This window comes from Ambystoma mexicanum, chromosome 6q (assembly GCF_040938575.1).
Source record: "Ambystoma mexicanum isolate Mex_15411 chromosome 6q, UKY_AmexF1_1, whole genome shotgun sequence".
In the NCBI taxonomy this organism is placed as follows: Eukaryota; Metazoa; Chordata; class Amphibia; order Caudata; family Ambystomatidae; genus Ambystoma; species Ambystoma mexicanum.
In genome coordinates, this window is record NC_090937.1 from 216,225,049 (window position 1) to 216,247,669 (window position 22,621).

Below are 22,621 nucleotides of genomic sequence, written 5' to 3' on the forward strand. Positions count from 1 at the left end.
ACTCAGTATCCTGCGATGGGCTCTCCTCCCCTGCCCACCCCTCTTTCTAATGGTGTTCCTCAAGGCTCAGTTTTGGGCCCCCTACTCTTTTCTTTACATGCCATTCCTCCTGCTTCCATCATCTCCTTCTCTTGTATTTATAATCATCTTTATGAGGATGATACGAATCTTCTCTACTTTTCCTCATTCTCAGACTCTATTCACACCACTCTTTCTAACAGTATGATTTCCATCCACTCTTGGATGTCTTCTCACTACCTTCATCTTAACCCGTCTAAAACCGAAGTTCTTTTCTTTCCTGCAATTACTAAGCCCCTCTCCTCCACTTATGTATCTTTTTTCCCCATATCTTATCTTCTGATCTCTGCTTCAGCCTGTAATCTGGCCGTCATATTTGATACTTCCCTTTCCTTCACTGCTCATTTCACTTGTATTTCCAAATCTTGCTGCTTTCCGCTTTTTAATATCCGTAAGCCCCGCCGCTTTCTTACTTTCCAGGCTACTAAGCTCCTCATCTGTTATCTTGTCTTTTCTTAACTTTTCTATTGCTCTACTCTACTTCTTGGTCTTCCTGCCTCTCACCTTGCCCTGTTTGCTCCATTTGTCATGCTTCCATTCATGTACAATCCATCCTCTCTCACCGTGATTCTATTTCTGCAGCCTTGCATCATCTTCACTGGCTTTCTTTTGAGGCTAGACTTCTCTTTAATGTTCTTTGTATTGTTTTTAAATCTCTACATGGTCTTCCTCCTCCTATCTCTCTTCCCTTATTTCCTTCTATGTTCCTTCTCGCTCTGTCCGCTCTCAATACCTTTTTCTTCTATCTGTTCCACACCTTCTCAGTGCCTCCTCCTATTTCCGTTCCTTCACATTGCTAGCCCCCAAACACTGGAATGCTCTCCCTCTCCGACATAGTTCTATTGTTTCACTTCCTCTTTTCAAAACTCAGCTTAAGGCTCATCTTCTGTCTTCTCCTTAAAGTCCTTGTACCATGCATTGCATTTTACTGTACCAATATTGTGCTTTGTACAGCGCTTAGGTTGTAGGCGCTTTCTAAAGATAAAATACACATTTATTAAATACATCAGATCCATTTTTTGTATTATATTTGTTTTCAAATTGTGCACATAAAACAATAGTTCTACCATACCAGATTCAAAGATGAAATATTTTTAAAGACAAGCACGCATATAAAATGAGATGTGTAATATAATATTGTAAAAACATCAACAGTCAAAAGTATTTTATTAGTACAGGGTCAGTATGGTCAAAGTCAAGCTTGGGATATTACATCATAGATAAACAATGCCTTGGACAACGATATTTAGCAATAACGAGTTGCTGCGAGATGCGTACAGAGGAGCTCATTTTGCTCCAAAGAGTAATTTGGGGACGGAGAGCCGTTACGTGTAGACATACAAATAGGCGGATCCCTGCCACCACATTTAGGTAATTTGAACAGCAGAATGCAAATGTGCAGGGCAAAAGGTGGCATATACTCGTATAGGCTGCCTTTTGCCATGCACATTTGCACTCCCCCATACAAAGGAGTAAAGGCTGCCTGCCATGCTCGCATGCAGACAGCTTAGCCCTGGATTCCTATGGAGTCCGACGCATAGCGTCAATCCAGCAGGCTCCAAAGGGATCCCCAGCATTTACGCTGGCATGAAAATGCATGCTGGCGTAAATGCAGGGTCATCTGTATGATGGAGAGGAAGGGAGGAGGCAGAAATGCAACTTGCGTTCGGCCGTGCCCAATACAAATGTATAAAAATGAGCCGTAGCGTCAATGGAAGGCGTAAAAGCCTCAGGCAAGGCTTTGACGTCCTCCAGTGACATAACGACTCTGATGAAAATGCGCCCCATGATTTCTTAAGTAAAGCATTTAGAAAATGGTACACAGCAACATATACCTCACTTTATTTGGATGAATACTCTCTATTGCAACATACTTGAATATTACACTACAATAGGTTTACCAGTTTCCACAATCTTCGGTATTCCATATAGAAATTGCTAGAAATAGTTAGGGTTAAAGTTAAACACAAGGGGCTTAGGGAAAAAAATAAATAGATAAACATTAGGAATAAATGGCAGGTAGGAGGGCAAAGCACGGGGTGTGCGGAGGACCCAATGTTAGGAAAGATTTCATAATTGTATGTAATTTTCCTTCCATCTGTCAACCCCCAAACTTTTTGCTGCTGTTTAGACACCATTGACTGACTTTGACAGAGAAGCACAGCTTTCAGCAGCACTCCTCTGGGCGTTCGCTCACTTTTTATGGGGAAACTGACATGCCCTTAAAACAGTCAGTACTGGGAGACTTTGGGCCTCATTACACGGTAGGCGGTAAGGGTTTACCGATACTGGTAAACCCTTACCGCCTTACTACGAGGTCCCTTTGCGGGTGGGAGAATTTAACGCCTGCTTTTTGCAGGTGTTAAAAACCAACCCGCAAAGGGACCAGGGAGCTAATTACGGTACCGCAATTTGCGGTGCCGTAATTAGCACCTTCCCCATTCCCATTATGCCCTATGGGGCAAAAATGGGAATGGGGAAGGGCAATGGGGGAAGGCGGTGCCGGTATTTTACCGGCAAGGACCAATTTGCTAATAGCACCTTGGTCCACCGCCGTCCGTGTAATGAGGCCCTTTGTTTCCCTTAGTCCTTTCCTCATGTTGCAGCTTTTGTGCAACATGTAACAAGTGTGCAATGCATCTTCCCATACATCACACTTGGGTCCCCAGTCATTTCCAAAGGCCCTAGAAACTCTCACTGGACTTTTTATGAACTGTGCAGATGTGTCATGGACAGGACTGGTGGCAGGTATCATTTCGCATTATTTTTAACCCTTTCTTGCCATGTTAACAGCTTTTGGCACGAATAGGTGGCCTGGCTCCAAAATGGCCATGCCACGAGGTACTTTGTCCTGTCCTTTGGCCATCTTGGCCCTTCACCTTCCCCAGGTTGAGCCGACCCGGGCCAGTCCTTATTTGGTCATGCACTTTCCTGCGAATCCCAATGCTTTCGCGGGCTTCTGCCTGCCTTGCGTGTGTGCCTCCAGGATGTGGGCTGGGATGTCTGACCCCAATACACATCCTGGGTGCCAGAGAGTCTGGAGTGCCCTGAATGCCTCCACGTAGGGAGTGTGTGTGAGCAGATCTTCCATTGGGTCCTCTCCGTTTTGGCGCGAAGGAAATTTGGATAAGAGGAAGCTGAAACACCACTACCAGGTCGATCTCCTGAGTTCACACCGAACAAAGGATAGGAGCCAAGTTTCCTTTAACACAAAGCCGAGTCGAGGAACCGCTGGTGACCCGCTGGAAGGTTTGGCACCCTGAGCCGGCTGTTGTCCCGTGGGACCCCTCTGCATCTGGTCGTCCTAGAAGGTCTGCGAAGACGCTTCGATCCATTGGAATAGTGGGACCGCCTATTCTCGGCACCTTCATCAAACCCTGCAAGTAAGCTTTCTCAGAAGTGTCCCTGGACCAACCAGTGGACTGACCAGCTTACCCAGTTGCTTTGCTCTGTCACCCATGCCGTTTCGAGGAGGCCCTCGAAACTTGGTATACGGCTAGTTCAGTGTCCACGGCACCCTCACACTGAATTTCATGCACTTGGCATTCCCAGGTCTGAAGTGAGACGAGTGCGCCAGTACCAGAGTAAACGCGGTTACCGTGTTGCCCTGCCGTGGCAACGACCTGTGCAAGTTTGCTGCATTTGTGACCCTCTTGCCCCTGAAGCCTGCTGCAGTAAAACTGAGTCGATTCGTCCTCCCGGAGCAGAGAAATCGCCACTGTCCCATTTTGGAATCATCTCTGTATCTTGGGAACTACAAAGTGCCGAGACGTCCTTTTTGAAGCATTCAAACCTGCCAGCGAAGTGGACTGTACTGGCGAAGTTTGGGTCTGCCTGCATCGGGGACCGGTGAGTAGTCCTTACCCCAACCAGTGGCCCCTAGCGCCAGAGCCCATTTTTATGCACCAGTGGCCGGAGGGCCCCTTTCCTTTCCACAGCTATTGCAAAATAGCGACTCCATCCAGCACTCTCAAACTGCCTCTGCCCTCAAGTGGAGGTCCTTCTTGAATAGTGGGAACTTGTTCTGCATCGCCTCATCCACCTTCCTGAGCTGCTAGACCCTTGAAGATACCCTATCCTGCCCATTGGCACAAGTGCGTGCATCTACTATTGAGCACAAGGCTCCTCTCTTCGTATGGTTTGGACTGCCTCTTAGCTAGGTGTGTAATTGATGTGGAACTGGGTCTAAAGATTACCTGCACTGCCTGTTTCCTTCCCCTCTAGGTTGTCAACATATTATGCGCATTTAACCCTTTTCACCCCAATGGTCTTGTATATCTACTGTATTGAGTGTGATGTATTGGTTTACTTAGTGTTACTGTTATTCTTTGCTATGGTCTATGTTACAAAGGCCTTGTAATAAATGTGTCTATATTTTTAATACAACACCTGTCCGGAGTAATTTGTAAGTGTCCTTGCTCTGTGTGCTTATTGAGGTCCTTCAGTCACCCCTCCTGAGACTTAGTCTTGACTGCCTGCCATAGCTACCCTGATTGGTCTGGCTTGTCCAGAGGTTACCCTGTTCCAAGAAACTAGGCTGGCCTTCCGAACCTCTGCCCCTCCAGGTCAGAGTTCAGAAATCCTTCTCAACACCCAACACTCCTCCATAAAGGGAAACAGTAAGATTGCAAAATAAACAAATAACACATTTATTTGGTCGACCCGATTACCACAGACAGCTTCACATAGATCCAGCATGTGCAGGGTTCATACTATCGTCTACATTTGTAATATGGACTGGCACGAAGTGCACTTGTTCCTGCCTTTGAAGACAGTTTGTCTCAGCGAGCAGCCTCCCACACAAACACATTCCTTTTCACCCCATTGCTGATGGGACTGAAGAGAAACTAACTGCATCCGTCTGCTCTCGTCACGGTGTGGTGGTAGACGCAAACCACACTGGCCATGAGCAACGTTTTAGCCAAGCTCACTGTGACATATGGCGGTGGACTTTACTTTATACTGTGATCGGATGTTAATATTAATTTTAAAGGTATTTGTACTGCACACCGTCACCACCGCAGTGGTCCCCAGTCACTCTGGAGGATCTGAAAAGGAGGGTGTGAAAAAGGGCTAGTGGGGGGTTATTAGGGTGTAGTGGGAATAAGAAAGTGAGAGTTATGATGTCCTGTTGGCAGCTTCAGTTCGGTTTGCAGCGTTCGCTGAGCGCAAGTGCGATTTTCAGGTCAGTGCAAAATCCCATGTCCTGTTGTGCCAGGTTATGTGTTGTTAGTCTGTTGTTGTAATGTGGTGAAGTACGTCCGGATTGCCGTGCAGAGAAGTGGTTGTGTGAGTTTCTGTTTGAGAAGTGTATGCAGAAAGTTGAGGTTTTAGTGTTGGGTTAGCAGGTTTTCCTTACCTCCTTGTCTTTGCGTGTCTGCACTTAACATCTATGATTATCCTGTGTGATTGGAATTGTTGTTTGGCTGCCTAGTTGGTAGGGATGCTGAGGAGTGGCAGTTTCCTCTGTATTACTCTTGTAGTATGTGTACTTGGCTGATGCAGGCGTGGGACAGGAAAGAGGCACACAGTACAGTAATGCAACCTCAATGATGAAGACCACTATGTTCTTCCTCTTGGTGTTAATCCTTGGGGAAATGTTCTCCTTCTTGAGCTATTTATTTTCATTTCACATCTTGTTGCCATTAGCAGGTAGGGTCAGACTTGAACAGGCAGTAACACTGGCACTTGGATTTCCTGCTTTGGTTTTAAGTGCAACATAGACCATTCACTTATCAGCAGACGTTCTACCATGCAAATTGCTTACTTTTTCTGTTTGAAGTGACTGCATACTTTGGCAGTACATCTCAAACTAGCCTTCATGGCCAGAATACTGTAGGCCTCAGCAGTCAATCTAGTTTAAATAAGCAGAACTAAAGTGAGCAGCATATTTTGAGAACCTGCTGTCACCCGTCTAGTGATTTGGGAGGGGGGGTTCTTTGACAAGGCCTACCTTCCAGGGGTAAGGCTGCCACCTGTCCTCGATTCCCAGAACCTGTGCCCTAAAATCAGTTTACAGTGGCACTGGGAATATAGTGTATAGTTTATATTGTGAAACTGAAAACTAAGGATTTATACTATATCTCCTATCACACTCTTTGCAACAGGTGCTAATTTAGCCCTCATCAACTTCCCATTGACTACTGACACTTTGACAGTGGTGCAGGTTTTTTTTATTACTACTTAGAAGAAATTCACTGGAAAATAAAACTGTTTATAGCTATAAACAATTAAAAATATAACAAAAATACACACTCTTTTGCAAGACTTATTAATGGAGGACACAGAAAACGATACCAACCCTATTAGAAGAGACTTAGACTGACATCAGATGGACCCTGGTGAGAGAGTATTTCCGAGGCAACTAGCGTAAAGGGAATGATGCATGCCTGGCTGTCTATGTGTTCGAAAAAGGTGGCTGGGATGTTTTTGTACAGGGCATGCAAGTGTAGGAACATGGACTTCGTACATTAAAACAAGCATTGTCAATGCAAACAGTTTGAGCTTTTGTGTAGGCATTAAAAAGTCACTTGCCAGTCACTACCATAGTGATATTAACTGGGCATTGAAGGTACTGTTGGCTTTGCCAATTTGTGTTTTTATCAGGACTACAGTGAAGGGCATGCATAGTGCTTATAAATCGAGTGGCTGAATGCAGACCTGTTAAGACATTTGTATTACACCAGTAGCGGGTTTACAGCTTCAACTAAGTAATTAACCCTCAGAAAACCGCTTTGATAAAAAACACTGGCAATCACTTTGAGTGCAAAGTTTGATGATAAGGCAGGATGAAAGCGAGCTCAATGAGTTCTCACGAAAAGGTGTTTTGGGCAGGGAGGGGAAGGAAGTTGGTGGGAATGGACATATGGATTAGCATGTCCATGGCAGTCAATGGGTGATGTGGGAATCAGAAGAAGGACACGCTACAGTGGGTCATGATTCAAGGTCGTTTATTTAAACGAAAAGAAAAATGCCTATGTGACCCTCTGGCTATGAGAGAAGCTCCCTACCACCTAAAACAACTAAGGGTGCTTGTCGAAGTCCAAAATAAATAGCCCAGAGTCCAAATCCTAGATAACTAACTGGCCCTACCACTTTAGAAAATCTATCTATAAGGAAAAAGGGAGGCTTGAACAATAGCCTCAGTATGTCCCCAGAGGGGAGTCACTCTGAGTGAGGTTCCAATGTGTCAGACCCCTAGGAGGATCTTGCTTAGCAGGCTCACCTCCCTAGCCTCAAAGGGGGTGGCTCCCCTCTGGAGAGAAGGGATGCATTTTCTAGATTCATCACAGTGGGAAATAACCAAACAACACCTGCAAGCTGTGTAGCTCTCCTCACATGCCATTTCTCACGATTTGTACTCTAATGCAATAGTTTCGGCTTATGGGTAGCGCAATCGCCACCTAATAGCTCCAACTAAAAATTCAACTGGTGAAGTGTGGCCAGGGTGTTGGCCGTAAGAGTCACAGCTCTGCAGAACTACTTCCTGTCCATGTCTGGCACTGGCCAGCAGCACAGAAGAAATCATCAAAACGTTCTGAGCAAGCTCTTATAATCTAGCCCATCATCTAGATCCATTTGTCAGCCTCAAATATCTAGCCAAGCACCCAGACGCTTGACAGGGCAGTCCTCCTTCATTGTGTGGTGCAGTGGCCACCTTTCAAGATGGAAGCACCACAGGACCTGTTGACCCTGAAGAGAGATTGGTTATGCCTGCTTGGGTAAAGAGTGGCTAGTGGTGTAATGCCAAGTAGGCAGAGTCTGCCACCTCTATGAGGCACATATTGGGGTTCCCTATGCTAGCACAGGCTTTGCAAGCTGATGCCTTGTATTAGGGTCAGGCCCATGGTGCAGTGAGAGACTGGAGACTGGCTGTCTCAAAGATGAGGTCTGAGGTACATAAGGATTGTCTCACTGATCTAGGTGTGAGGCAATTCAGTGTCACTGACAGGGGCGACACCACAGTGCAGTGCTGTCACACTGTGAGCGGGGAACCCACCACAAAACTGGGAGGCTTTGGAGGCTTCTGAAAGAAATTAAAGTGACAGAACAGAGGCAGAGCTAAGAAGCCATTCAGTGAAAGGTTAAGGGTGACCCATCGCTGCCTCAGTGTTCCCCTTCAACTGGGATTACCGCAGGAGAATATTGTTGTGTTGTCATTCAAGGAGAAGATTGAGACAAGTAGAGGAAAGATGCAACAAAACATTTTTTGATTTGGCAACAAGAAATCAAAGTGCTTGTCAAAAGCATCAACATTAACAAAAATAATCTATCAAAGGCTTTGACAATGAAGTTCCCAGACTACATGAATAGTTTTCAGACACAAAGCTCTAACTGTGAAACAACTTGACAAGTTGATGGGAGATAAGGGACCAATCGCTGAACCTTCACAAAAGGAGTGTTCACCCTCCTTCTCCCAAACAACATAAATCTTAATATGGAGACTGACAGAGTGCACAGGGCAGGTCACAAGCCCTCTCCGTCTAAATAAACTCACCATCAAGGAGAAAATTCTGGTGGCAGCTTTAGATAATGGCCACACTGGGTGAAATGGAAGATCCAAATCTATCTAAATGTTTCTTTCGCAAAACCGAGACTACACAAGACTCATGAAAGCCTAATACCAATACCAGACACAACAACGATAAATTGGTATAGTGCTCCAGATAAGATTTTGAGGTGGGAGTATTTTACTCCCTATTTTTAAACTTTGAGAGTAAATGCGATTTTAAGAGAGTAAAAATGACTTTTCTCCTTTGCAAGAGAGTAAAATGTATGTGATATTCAACCGACATGTGCAAAAACTGTATGTAACTCATTACTATGCGGAAGCTTTCTGCATTGACACAGAATACACCTTTCATTATTTCTCCAAGGTCTGGCCATTTTTTCTCTCCTGTATTTAATCAAATGTTGAAATCACAGAAACCTAGCCAATTACCTAATAAAGCAAACATGAACTGTATTGTGTGTTTTGAGGTTCGATAGCAGAATTGTCTTTTGATGTTAAGTCCTCATTTCTGGAGCTATTACTACCTAATGGTATGTCAATGTTATGATATAACAGTGCAGAGAGGCAAGGACTGCTAAATTCTATATCTAATCTAATGGTCAAATTGCTAGTTATATAGCGCTTTTGGCAAAGCGATGTACATAGAACATATTTGTCACAATTATCACCAAACCAAAGTCGGTACTCCTTTAGCGATCTCAAAAGGATGAAAGGCTGAGTTGGACTTGCTGGGATTCAAACATGCAACCTACAGATCACGCACAGATTGCAGAAACGAGTGCTAAACCGGCTGAGCTATTTTATTGGCTAACATCCTTCTGAGGACCATTAACTGAGTGTCGACTGAGGTATAATAATCATAGTACCTATATGTTGGACAAACCATTCATGAAGCGCTACATAAAGTTAAATACCTATCTGGATTATCACAGGGACAGGTTTTGGTGAGTTTCTATTTCATTTACCAATGTAACTTTAATTTGTTTGTTTCCGAACAGTGCTTGCACTTCCTGGAGAATCAGGTTTTGGATGTTTTAATTGTAGTCTTGAAGATTTGAGAGGCTAGAACACCTGTGATTGGTGTAATGACAATCACTCACCCTTGAGCCAAGACTCTGCTGCCACTGACCATTTATAGTAATGTACCCCATTCACTGCAAGGTTGAATGGATGTAAACTCAACTGTGCATAGTCATCATTTTACATACTGTTTTTATAATTAGAGTGTAAATTAAATTATAAGTGTAAAAATGATCTGCCTCCGCGCACACAGCACAGTAACTCTGAAAAATACAATTGTGCAATACTGGTTTGCTTTCACTGGAAAAAAAAGCATAATTTGTTACAAAATATAAATTCTCAATTACAACTTAGTTTTCCATCTTATTAATTATACAATCCTAAAATTCGAGGAAAATATGCACAGTGCTTCTGAAGCTGAATGGAAAGAAACCATTCCTTTTATCACAGAGTGCAATTTCTTTTTATGAAAGGCTTCAGAGAAATACATTCTGTTTCAGAGGTGGCTTGCAATTACATCCATGTAGATAAAAATCAAAAGAAGCCTTCTGGTTTCTGTCAAGTAACCTGACCTTTGCACTGCCCTCTGCTCTAAACCTGTGTGTGAATGTACACAGGAAAATAATAAAGCTGTCGTATTTGCAAGATTTTCATGCGTAAAAAGGCCGGGTACGCACCTTATCTGGAGGCCTGGGTACAAGTCTCCTCAATGCAGGAGGGTTGTAGGATGTTGGGCATCAACAGCCTCGAGGAACCCCTACTGCCTGGCTAGGTGGAGGGATGAATGCTGGGAGGATTAATGGCTAAGCGCCCTAATTTATTTGCGACAAAGAGTTGGAGGAGAAGGATGAAGGATTTAAGGGACAGATAGATCTGAGTTACGGTGGACACCTTCCGGACATCCTGTTGAAATGTAATAATTTCAAGCACCATGGGGATACCTATACCCTGCTGGGATTTTGGACAGTACAATAGTGATTTTCCAGATACTTAAGGTTTGGGGTCTAAACTCACCTAACAACAGGTCCATAATGTTTAACTTGGTGACATAACAGGAAGCAAAGATTGCCTTATTCAAGAAGACCAATTTCTTTACGAAAGATCACATGTGAGGTTACAACTTGGAGATGTTCCTTGCATCTTGTCCCTCTAAATGGGAAGGGGTAGCTATCACAAGTCATAATAATCATTCACTTTAGGTTGGAATCATCTCTTTGAACAAGGAGAAGAATTATGCTTTGGTTTCTGGAGCCTTGGCTGGGAAAGCCCTGACAATGATAACGTCCCCAATCAGGGACAAGCCAATTACATGAATTTTCGTCAGACAATTTTTCAAGCTTTTGCTCTGAAGAAAAGGGGTTCCCTAAGGGTGAAAACATGATAAATATACTTTTACCTGTGGCTTTTAATGGCACTTACCTTTTGTGACCTCTATGAAGCTTTTTACTTGAGAGGTCACCTCAATGGTTTAACATACATTTTGCTGGTGTTGCCAAAATAAAAACAAGTCGGTAATAATCAGTGCTTCAGATAAGATGCTGAGTTGGAGGTATTTTACGCCCTATTTTATAACTTTGAGAGTAAATGTGATTTTAAGGGAGTACATATTAGTTTTCTCCTTTGCCACAGAGTAAACAATAAGTGACATCCAGATGACGTGCACAAAAAGTTAAAACTGTGGAATTCATCATCATCATGTAGCGATGGTCCACATTGTGGCAGAAAACTAAGATTCCCTCACAATTAACAGATAAAGCACATGGTGCGGTAGCACAAGCACCCTCTCAAAAATGGAACAGATGCTCACTAACACATAGCGCTTCCCCAGCGTGTAAAGAATAGGTGAATAGGTACTGTTATAGTACCGTTTACCACAATGACTCCAAGTTATTTTCGAATGGATCTTTAAATTAGACATAGCATACTCCTCTGTGCACCAGAGAAGGATTGAGGTGGGAGTATTGTACACATTGTGATTAGAATAAAAACTTGAAAATGGATATAACACATAAGCAACAAAACTGAGTTGTGTAGCAGAGATGTCTGGCTTCAAACAATGTATTACCTATGTGGAAAAAGTTCTATATATTAATGTATATGAATACACCATATACATGTATCTTGATCATAAATGCACACAACACAGGAACTCCTAAAACATACCTTTGTGCATTTCAAGCATGGACTCACTGAAAAATTCACAATTTGTTCGTTACAATGGATGCTTTCTAATTGTAACCGTTTTCCATCATATTACTGATAAGATCCTAAATTGCTAGGAAAATACTAAGGCATGCAAAATGGGTCTTTCCTTCAGCATCTAGACACAAAACACAACAGAATGTGAACAGAAAAAAACTCTTCCTTATCTCAGGGTGTAAGCAGTGTGCTTTCAGAAATCGCAGAGAATAAATGTCTGTTTTCAGACCCTGCTCCATGCTTTGCAATTTCATGCATGCAGATAAGAATCAAAGGATTTCTTCTGGTTTCTGTCAAGTCATCTTCCCTCTGCTCTCAAGTGGTGCGCCAATGATACGCATGGAAAGATATAGTATATATTTACAAGATTTAGTGCATAAAAAGAGTGTGTATAACACTTATCTGGAGACGTAGTAATAATTTTTTTCTTCTCTATCACAAAACATGCTTTATGTATACCATGTGCTTACATCTAGTCAACCCCCTTTTGCCAATGGGGAGTGTGTATGTTTATTATTATTATAAAATGTGTAAAGCGCAGACTATGACCCGAAGGCATATAGGCGCTTTTAATGAGAACATTTTCAGTTGTGCATTACATTAAAATACACATTTACGCATTTAAATCTTTAATCAGCCACTGGACTATGAAGGCTTCAAAAATTCCACATTTTGTTTATATGTTAAAGTATTTATCAACACATTTGGGTTCCTCCACGCATCTATCTACATGTGTGAGCATTCTTAACCATCACAATTAATTAACCCGTTCATCAATTGTGAGGAACCTGAGGGCGTCCTCAATTCTTTTCCCCCTGAATTCTCCTCTCAGGTGGCCACGGAAAGGCATCACTTTTGGATCCTGACTCTGGGGGGATATGCGAGGGAGCATCGCCTGGGTGGAGGAAACTTGGGGTGTGGGGAGGAGGCCATCCTAGGTGGGATATGGTATGCCCCTTTCTTTTTTCACAATGAACCCTATATCCCTAAAACCTTGGTAGGCCATTGTCAGCCTTTCCCATTTTCTTCCTTCCAAACTGTTCCCCAGAAACACCACCTCAGTACTGGGACGAGGAAGAGACCAACTAGGAAGCCACATCCTCATTTGACTAATACCCACACATATAGGAGACAAAACAGAGTTATACATACTCCTTTTTATTAAATCAGACCATTCCAAACACCACTTTGGTACTGAGACGAGGAAGAGGGCTATGGAGGCATACCGGTGGAACAACCAGGCTTCTCCACCTAATGGAGTTCTCCATAGTCAGGCTATTAAACTCAATAACCCACACCTGGCATCACTTAAAACACCTGATGAATATAAAAATGCCCGCCTCATTGAGAGAGGAATGATCTGGAGAGAAGGGAGTCTGAGACCCAGGTGCTGGGAGCAGTGTTGGGCAGGAGAAAGATGCCGGGGCTGTAGTCGGCCGGAAGATGGTCTGGAGGTTCAGCTACCCTCCTCAATGGGTCTGTGCACCAGGAGCTGTGGAACTCCCCTTGGCCCCTGTGGGAAACCAGGAGAGCGAGCAGTGCTGTCTGTGGATGCAGTGAGACAGAGGCAGAGTTTATTTATTGTATGAAACAAATATTGGCAAAGTCAAGAGAATAACAAGAAGGGTATGAAAATGAGAAACCAAGTATCGGGCCAAAGCTAAGAGGGGCCCAGGAATTACAGTTAAAAGGAAACCTGTGTTGGCAAGAGCCAGAGAGGAATACAGAAAAGTGTAGCAAAGTGCAAAGTGACTAAGCAAGTCACAGTACAGTGTCTGAAGAGTGTGACACTGGGAAATCAGCTAAACATCACTGTCAGATGAAAGCAGTGGCTAATCTTGAAATGAAGTAGTCAAGAAGAGTATTGTTTGCGTGACCTGTAATGGTTGGATGTGTGGTCCGACAACTGCGTCTAGACAAAGTGCCCTGCATGGCAAAGCCAATGAAATTATACATAAGGAAGCTTGTGTTTTGCAACAGCCTTATATGTGAATTGGAAGTCAAGAAAACAAACTGTCTAAGTGAACTGGTACAAAGTATTGATATCAAAGGAGCTGGTAAGTGTCCCAGGGAACTGTATTATTTTTCAAGGCTGGAACTGCTTTGAACTTGGGGAAAGGGAAGATGATCGTAAGTCGATTGCTGGAAGTATTCTTATTTATTCTGACATTCCTATACATTGTATACAGTCGGTATTGAGGGCAAGTATAGGTTTTGGACACAGGCAGGCATTTGATGTGGACTTACTGACACAGACGATCCTTAGTTTTCTTTAGGTAGGGAAATCCCACCTTAGCATACGGCGAGTCAGGCCATACTGCACCCTGCATGTTAAGTTAAATACAACTTTTGAGAACAAATTTGAATCTGTTGTCTGTGTCTACTCCATGATACCTTCACAAATGGTGTGAGAAGTGGGATGCGGCTCAACCGATACAAGTTGGGGAACCACAGTAGCCACAAAATAATCTATTGGGTTTGATATCTGTAGCAGTAGGGAAGAAACCATTCCCCCAGGCGAAAGAAGACTAATACCTACTTGATTCTGATTCCACCCCCTGATACCTATATCCGACTGGCTCCCAAATCAGTACTAGTGTGGAGGTTTGGAATTGATTTGCTAGCTGGGGTTATAGATCCAGATTTCCAAAGTGACAAACATTTTGTTACAGAATCACAGAAAGGATCCCTTCCCAAGTCCATCAGGGGGATACAATTGTACAAGGGGTGCTAGAGAGAGCAATGTACCCTAAAATATAGGACAAGGCCGGGAACGAGGTGACAGATCGAGGTACCTGCGGCTTTGAGGAGGCTGATGATATACTGGGCACCCAGGAAGACCCACAACCCAGGAGGGTTAAGGAAGAAGCCCCAATCCCACTCTCCCAAACTGCCAACCGACTTAAAGAACACATGACGGTAATTAGGTCTTTAGAACAAACCCATATGGCCAAGGCTGTTGCGCTCACCTAGTTGTAGCAGAGAAAGCGTAGGTATCTCTCAGGAGCATGTGGATATGTGTTCCAAACCAGAGAAAAAAGTGCCCACTGATTGAACTATACAATACAGTGTACACCTTTTATGCTGGCGGAAGTGTGCTACGTGACACCCCACCCTAACAGAGCTTCAAATGGGGAGTACAGGAGCTGTATTCAAAAAAGTGAAACAATGTAAATATAGGAAGCCCCCTGCGTATACACAAATATATTAGTTTGATGAACACCAAGCTTACCCTCCGGTCCTATACGCCAGCATTGTACCTAATTTCAGGAATCGATCCGGAGTACAAAAAATGAAGCAGAACTCTCCAGCAATAACAGAGTAACCTAACAGCTAACACTAAATATCTGCAGGGATGAGCCAAGGTCACAGGAGCCTTGATTCAATGGTATAAAACTGTTGCGATAACAGCCTTTTGCATTTCCAGACATGTGATCACAGTTAGCACACTACGTGCAGACGTGAGGGCACTCTGCTTGCCTGGTTTGTGATTCGCTAGAGGGAGCGTCCTTGGCTGTTGCTTGGCAACCACCGCTCACGCAGTACATAGCCTTCTCCTCCGTACCAGATGATAAGCGTCTGAGTAGTAACGGGCAATGGCACAGAGTGTGCGTGCGGGTGACGGACAGTTCCTAACAGTAATCTTAAAGGGCCCTATATATTTGGGTTTCAATTTCTTTCCACATGCTAATATGCAAATATGTTCAGTAGAGAGCGATACTTCATTTCCCGGTTTGTATGCAGGAGAAGGTCTTCTCTTTTGATTAGCATATATCTGTTCCTGTCTTTGGGCTTCTAGCAAGTGCTCCCTAGCAAAAACAAATCCTGAATGTATGTTCTTGCAATGGTATAGACATAGGATGTTGCCAGTGGATATATGAAAGGGAGAGGTTTTGATAGGAGAATGGAATGAGTCATTATATGCGAACTCGGCTAATGGTAATTTATCAACCCAACCTTGCTCAAGTTTGGTTAAATGGCACCTTAAATATTGTCCGATAGTTTGATTGGCCGTTTCGCTCTGACTGTCACTTTGTGGATGATAAGCAGAAGTATAGTCTAAAAGGATTCCCAATAAGCAACTTTCGAGAACGAGGAAATTAATTACGAGCCTCTATCCATAATGATGTTCCTGGGAAGACCATGTAAACGATGGATGTTATGAATAAAGCAGAGGGCTAAGACAGGGGCAGAAGGAACCCCTTTCATGGCTAGTAATGCCCTGTTTTAGTGAATGAGTCTATTACCGTTAGTATGGCTGCGTTTCCTTTGTCTTTAGGAAGGTATGTTATGAGAATCCATTGAGCAGGTTTGCAAAGGATGATTTGTGAGTGGCAAGGAATGTAAAAGACCCATTGGTTTTTGTCTACAGGGTTTGGCCCTAGCATACGCAGCACAACTCTTTGGAAATCATTGTTCATGGATAGCTATGAGGCGTATGAGCGGATCTTCTGTAGAGTTTTACATTTTCCAAAATGTCCAGCCCCTGGGGCATCATGACACCAACATAACATGCTTTCTTGAGAAGCCCGGGTAGGTAGCCACAACTTGTTGTGAAAGATTAACCCTTTTTCATGTTTGTCAGGTTTTCTTGAAGGAGGTCCGTCTTTAGTTTTTCGTTATAGGTCTTGTGTGATACATTCTCATAAGGAAGCAGAGGTAGGAAGAGAACCAAAATGATTTTATCAGAGGGAACAAATGGAACTCCCTCCATGTCATCTGTCTCACCTTGATAAACTCTCGGGTTAAAAGTCACTGTCGGGGGGATTCCAAGATGGCCACCATCCCGGTAACACTGTGAGGGACGCGCTCCTAACCTGCACTCGAATGAAGGTGCAACAAGCAGTTATACCTCCCGGATGATCGCAGCAATGCTGCAGGATCCTGGGGACTAAGGCCAGCTACCCTCGGCAGCGGTACAAGGAAAAAGACGCACCAGTGAAACGGCGGCCCAGAAGGAAAAGACTGCAGTGCCTGGGGCAGAGACGGCCACCACATCACCAGGGGGAGACAAGAGCCCACCAGCAGACAGGCTGGGAAGACCCAGCCAAATACGCGTCGCCTCTTCAAGGGGATAAGCGAGAGCGGAATTCACTCCAGCGGGCTCTCAGCAAAGCATTTATCAGACGCAGCTGGTGGCAGGACCCGCTTTACAGGTGCCCCGACACACAGGGCTCCATTCCAGCACACAGGCAGGGGGGATGCGAGGACACCCCCGAGGAGGCAGAGACCCCCGGCTTAGGGGTTAATTAAGTGAGCGTGGGCCCCTCGCCCAGAGCCCAAGAGCCCCCAGAGGACCGGGGTGGTCACAGGAGGAGAGCACCGGCCTCCAAGGCCCACCATGGGAGGGGGACTTGGGCCGCCCTGCACCCATCCCACCTGGCGGCTGCAACCACTACAGCAGCCCACTCCTTGGAGATGTATTGTTCGCCTCGTACCTAGAGCTTCCGCGGGCCGTATGGGGATACCTGTGGGACGAGGGCACTCACTGAGGAGAAACCACAGACAAAAGTGCCACTGCATCTAGGCGCCCGCAGGTGGGTGGCCCGGGCCAAGTAAGCAGGGGAACGTTGAGTACTCCTGGGCCCGCGTGACTTGGCGGGCAGATCGCGGTGGAGTCCTCTGCGGCCCAGTAAGGACTCCCTGATAACGGCGGAAGCTCTGGAGGTGAGGGATGAGATCCTATTAGGAGGCACAGGGCACACATAGAAGGACAGGCTAACCCCCTTCTTCAATAATGCAGGCCGAAGATCAGCACTCCACCAGCGGACGAGCCCCTGGAGCAACAGGGCGATTCTGGCACGACTATTCAGCGCCCCCCAACTGAACAACGTAGCAAACAACTCTCCTGAAGTCTTATGCCAACTGCCTCTGGACGCCATAGTGCCTAAGGGAGCGGCAACATAGCAGATACCCCTGGGAGTTCCCGGGCCCCACAGAGGACGATCACCTAGCCTGTGTTACGCTCACCTGGTATCCACGGGGACGCCACCCAGCCCTGGTTGGATGAGTCGAACCCTCTCCCGGTCCCTTGGTAAGGCCTCTGGTTAAAGATGGGTCTGCAATATAGGAGAGCTGGATTCAATACCAGATAGTCTTTATGTTTTCCCACCTCCCTTGGCCTCAACTCCTTCCTCCCGCTTGGGCCTTCTCCTCACCTTAACATTGTAAAAAGTGGATTCTCCGTCCTGCTCCCGGTGGCAGGGGCGCGTAGATGTGGGGGGGCGAGCAGCGACCAAGTTACTTCAATGGTGCAAGCCCCCCTGTGGGAATCCAGGCCTGCTGCGACTCCGTAGGTTTGCTGCTTTACAGTCTTTATATGCAGTTCTTATGTTCCTCTTAGTTCGAATAATAATGTCTTGCTTCTTTCCTTTTGGGAATGGAAAGATATTTTGATGTTGTCATGCAGTTTGAAGACGAGCATGTGCCGGTAGGTGAAAGCGAGGTGTGCTCGATGGTATCTGGTGATTAATGCGCGATGCGCGGCGCTGTTTCGCCTTTTATATTGCTAACCTGTGTCTTTTCTCTCCTTGCAGGTTGCGATGTTCCTTGCCGAGCGCCTTAATGTTCCAGCAATGATACCGACCAGGAGATGACAACCCAGGTAAGAATTGTGTGGCTTTCTTCATTCAGGAGTAAACTTGAGTAAACGCTTACTAATGCTGTCTTTCTTTCTCCTCTTTCCAGGTTATGGTATCCCAGGATGCATGAACTGCCGGATGATGGAGTTTGAACCTTCAGGTGAGTAGAACTGAAGTCAGCGATGGATTGAAGACAGGATACTGTTCCAGGTAAGTTTCGTAGTGTACGTTCTCTCTCTGCATCAAAGAACTGGACACGGTGAGCGTCACGCTGCCCACAGCAGAATAACGCAAAGCATGTTCTGCGGGTTGGGTGCTGTTTAAAAGTAGTCCAGGTAAAAAAGTCCCAGGCCTGCCACACCCAAAGTAGTTCAGGTAAAGTAGTCCCAGGCCTGCCACACCCAAAAGACTAGACCACATAGCTCAGTTCCTTATAACTGAGCTATGTGTGTGCCTCCATGTTGGCTGAACTCCCCCCCCCCCCCCCCAAAGTTAAATAGTCCCAAGTAAATAGTCCCATTCTAATGTTGGGCTTCAAAGGCGCCAGGACTGACTCCAAGGGAGTCTTGGATGAGGTTTTAAGGCCTTTGACCTGGCCCTAACTGGAAGGCTGACTTGCCAGTGAGGGCCAGGGGCAAGGGTCGTGACAGCCTGAAACCCAGCGGGGGTCGAACCACAAGGACAGCAGGGTGCTTTGGCACAGATGTCAACGACCCCGCCACATGCTGCAAGTAAGCAAACTCCCAAAGGTACTCACCTGCATCCGTTGGGCACTCCAAAAGTGTGAGGAGCCGCCGTATTGCCCCCCACGGCACCCAGCAGCTGAACATGGCAGCAGGGTGTCTGCGCAACCACCCCCGGCAGCGACCCGCCTCAGGGGCAGAGAGCAGAACAGCATCAAGGTTCCCACAATCGGACAAGCTGAAGGACTGTGACTCACCCCCTGGGTGCAGCACAAGTTAGCCCTACAATATCTCGACTCTAGCGAGTTATTGGCAGCAAGAAAGCTCTGTGATCTGTCGACTCAGATCAATCAAGGAGAACACACCTCCCCCTCAGAGGCATAGCGATCCGGAGCCTGGCCATCACCCACGACACCCGAACCCGACAACAAGCTTTGAACTATAGCCTCAGACTCATGCTATGTCACGGAATAAGCTCAAGAAGACCAGGAAGGGGGCCCGGCGACCAAACTGGCGATAAATCAAGAAGGAGCCCTCCATAAACTCTGGAGAAAAGAAGTGGAGAACGCTGCGGAAGAAGAATGGGATGAGATGGACCACCCAAGGGCAGAGGAGGCGGTGGTTAAGAGTGACGTCCTGCAACAATGCTTCAAGGCATTCACGGACCAAATGACAGACACTCTGTAAACTCAACTGAGCCTAATATGAAAGGATCTCGTTCAATCACTGCAGGAAATCAAAAGTGAAATAGCACAACAGGGGGAACGTGTTGACACTACCGAAAACGCCATCCAGGAACTCACAGAGGACACTCGTAAGATAGATGCCCTGGCGGACCAACTAGCGGTTGCAACACGCAATCTCGAGCCCCAAGCAGAGTATTTGGAGAACCGCCCGAAAAGGGCGAATATCAGGGTCAAAGGACTCTCGGAAAGAGTAAACGACTGCGACCTCCGGGAAACAATGAAGCAAGTATTCAGTGTCCTCCTGGACATGTATTCAGTGTCCTCCTGGACATAGAGGCAGGGGGAGATAACCCTATTGACAGAATCCATCGCGTTGGCCCAGTAAGATTCGAGCCGTGGTCCAGGCCGAGGGAGGTGGTAATGGCACTGCAAAGATATGACCAAAAGGAAGCGATCCTGCAAACGGCAAGGAAAGGGCCCCCCCCATTAAGTTCAATGGCACGGAGATCCAGCTCTTCCAAGACCTGGTCAAAACTACACTGGCCAAAAGAAGGCAAATGGGGCGAGTGACAAAGTCTCTATTCTCAAGCCCAGATCCATTACAGATGGACCTTTCCATTTGGGATGGTATTCACGTGGGTGGACCATCAACCCAGCATCACCACGTTGGAGGAGGGGCTCAAGGTCCTGAACATCGAGAAAGAGGTGGGAGAGTCCCGCAGAGGACGAACCATAAGGCCAATCCACGAAAAGCTCCAAGAAAAGCCCTGGGAATGGAGGAAAGAAGTGAGACCAGATCCAAACGAAAAACCCTGCGGGGCCCATAGGGACTGTGGCCAAGGTCTCCTACCTGAAAGTGCCCGAATGTAACACCAGGCCCATGGCCATATAAAGGTACAGGGCGACCCAGAGCGGGGACATTCACTTAGCCAGCGGAGACTCACAGTCAAACGGGAGCACAGGGTGGGTGGATACGGTACGTGGATCCGGGAGAGAGCAGGGGAACTGCCTGACCTGCACTATAGTCCTCCAGGTATTGAACGAAACTTGGCACCCATGGATGACCGCATGGGGGGAGAAGGGGACCCGAGTTCAGACGGAGGGGGAGGGCATTAGGTGAGGGCAAGAGGCTTGGGGGGGGGGATCACTGCAAGATAGGAGCACACAGGGCAACCAAGGGATGGTTAGGTAAAAGGGGATGTACCTTCTCTCATTGAATTTTAGGGGGTTTAACACTCCAACCAAAAGATGTAAACTAGAGAACCTCCTGCACGAAGCGAAACCCGAAATAGTGACCCTCCAAGAGACGCACATCAGACTGAGTGATAGGGAAACACTGAGGTTAAAGGGCTATCTGCATGTGATACAGGCGAATGACAAGGGTAAAGCACAAGGAGTTATCTTTTCTTCAGGCCAGTTGTTTTGTGCAATGAGGTGATTAAAGGTGGCTATGTATGTCAGCAGATCATGATTTCCTGTTTTAGGGACAACAGTTCGTTATCTAGGGCCTGTCCTTGGGTGTGTCTCGCAAACAACTTTTACAATTCCCGCTGAAATTCCCCAAAATTGTGGAGTAGTGGATCATCCTGGTTAACTAATGGTATGGACCAGTCTGCTGCGCTGCCTCCTAAATATGAAAGTACGAAAGCAACTCTAGCACTATCGTTAGGGAAGGCCCCAGGACGGCACAAAAAGTAAAGGCTACACTGATTCATAAATATGGCATATTTGTTGGGGTCACCAGTGAACCGTTCAGATGAGGCCAAAGGTACAGCTCCCGGGAGTACCACTTGAACTGGTGGTGATGGCTGTGGCAAAGGGGTTGGTGCGATTCCAGGTAAAGGGACTTGCCCTGCATGGGTTTGAAGCACCTGTGTTGCCAGTTCGTCAGTTTGTTCTCGAGCAACAATTAGATCCCTTCTTAAAGCATTTGTCTCTTGTCTGGAGGCATGCACTTAAGCCCGTAGTTACCCCATCAATTGGGCCAACTGGTCAGTCTCCGAGGTATTCAAAACACCCAGGCAGAGATTCGGAGAGGCTTCGCTTTCTGTTACGCTCACCTGGTCTCTGCGGGGACGTTGGGGCACGGTTGGAGCCTTCCCAGGACTTGGCTCCCTTGGATCGACTCTCTTCCCCCAGCTTCTGCGAAATCGAAGGCTCTGGATGCAGGTACTACTCCTGAGAGAAAATTAAAGGCAATGAGAATGGCGTGGTGGTGTCGCGATTCCCCTCGACCCTTTCGTCCCAGAATGAAGTGAGCAGGAGTTTGCCCATGCAAGCTCACCTGTTTTAGAGTAAGGATGAGCTCTCTGTCCTGCTTTCTCTCAGCACGGGCGCCGTGGATGGGCCTAGTTGCGTCACTGGTCCTTTACGTGGTGGCCCAGACCGCATGCGACCAATCCCGCCTTGGAGGTAGGTGTTTTATAACAATGATTATTGTCCGTATTCTTTGTGGTGACTTTCCCAATGATTATTGTCTTTAACGTTATATTGTCCTTTCGTCTCCCTCTAGGTATGAAGACGGCCCACGAGTATGCAGTGATGGAAGAGAGGCCAATCCGGAACACCTACAAGAGGAAAGTTGGATTTCCGGATGATGCGCGATTTTGCGAGTTGCGCTGCCCAGCGTTTAAAGTTGATGCAATTGCTAACCTTGCGCTTTCTGTCTCTTTTGCAGGTTTAGCCAGTCGGCGTTTGATGGCGAGCGGTACTCCGAACTCCTGTCGGCTGCCACATGGAAGGATCCGCGAGGGTGCTGCGCCGGAAGATGACTCCGTGTTGATGGGCATTCGGGACTGGTAAGGATGCAAGGCGCTGCAAGAGGTGGATTCCAGGAGACAGGTAAGAGGCGCGCAGTAGCTG

The 22,621-nt window shown here is 46.2% G+C and overlaps 1 protein-coding gene across 1 annotated transcript in view; it reads right to left on the reverse strand.

The window, feature by feature from the left end:
- The window catches only part of LOC138515896 (alcohol dehydrogenase 1A-like), a 369,185-nt gene that overhangs the window by 243,117 nt on the left and 103,447 nt on the right, over positions 1-22,621 (reverse strand). The window lies entirely within an intron of this gene.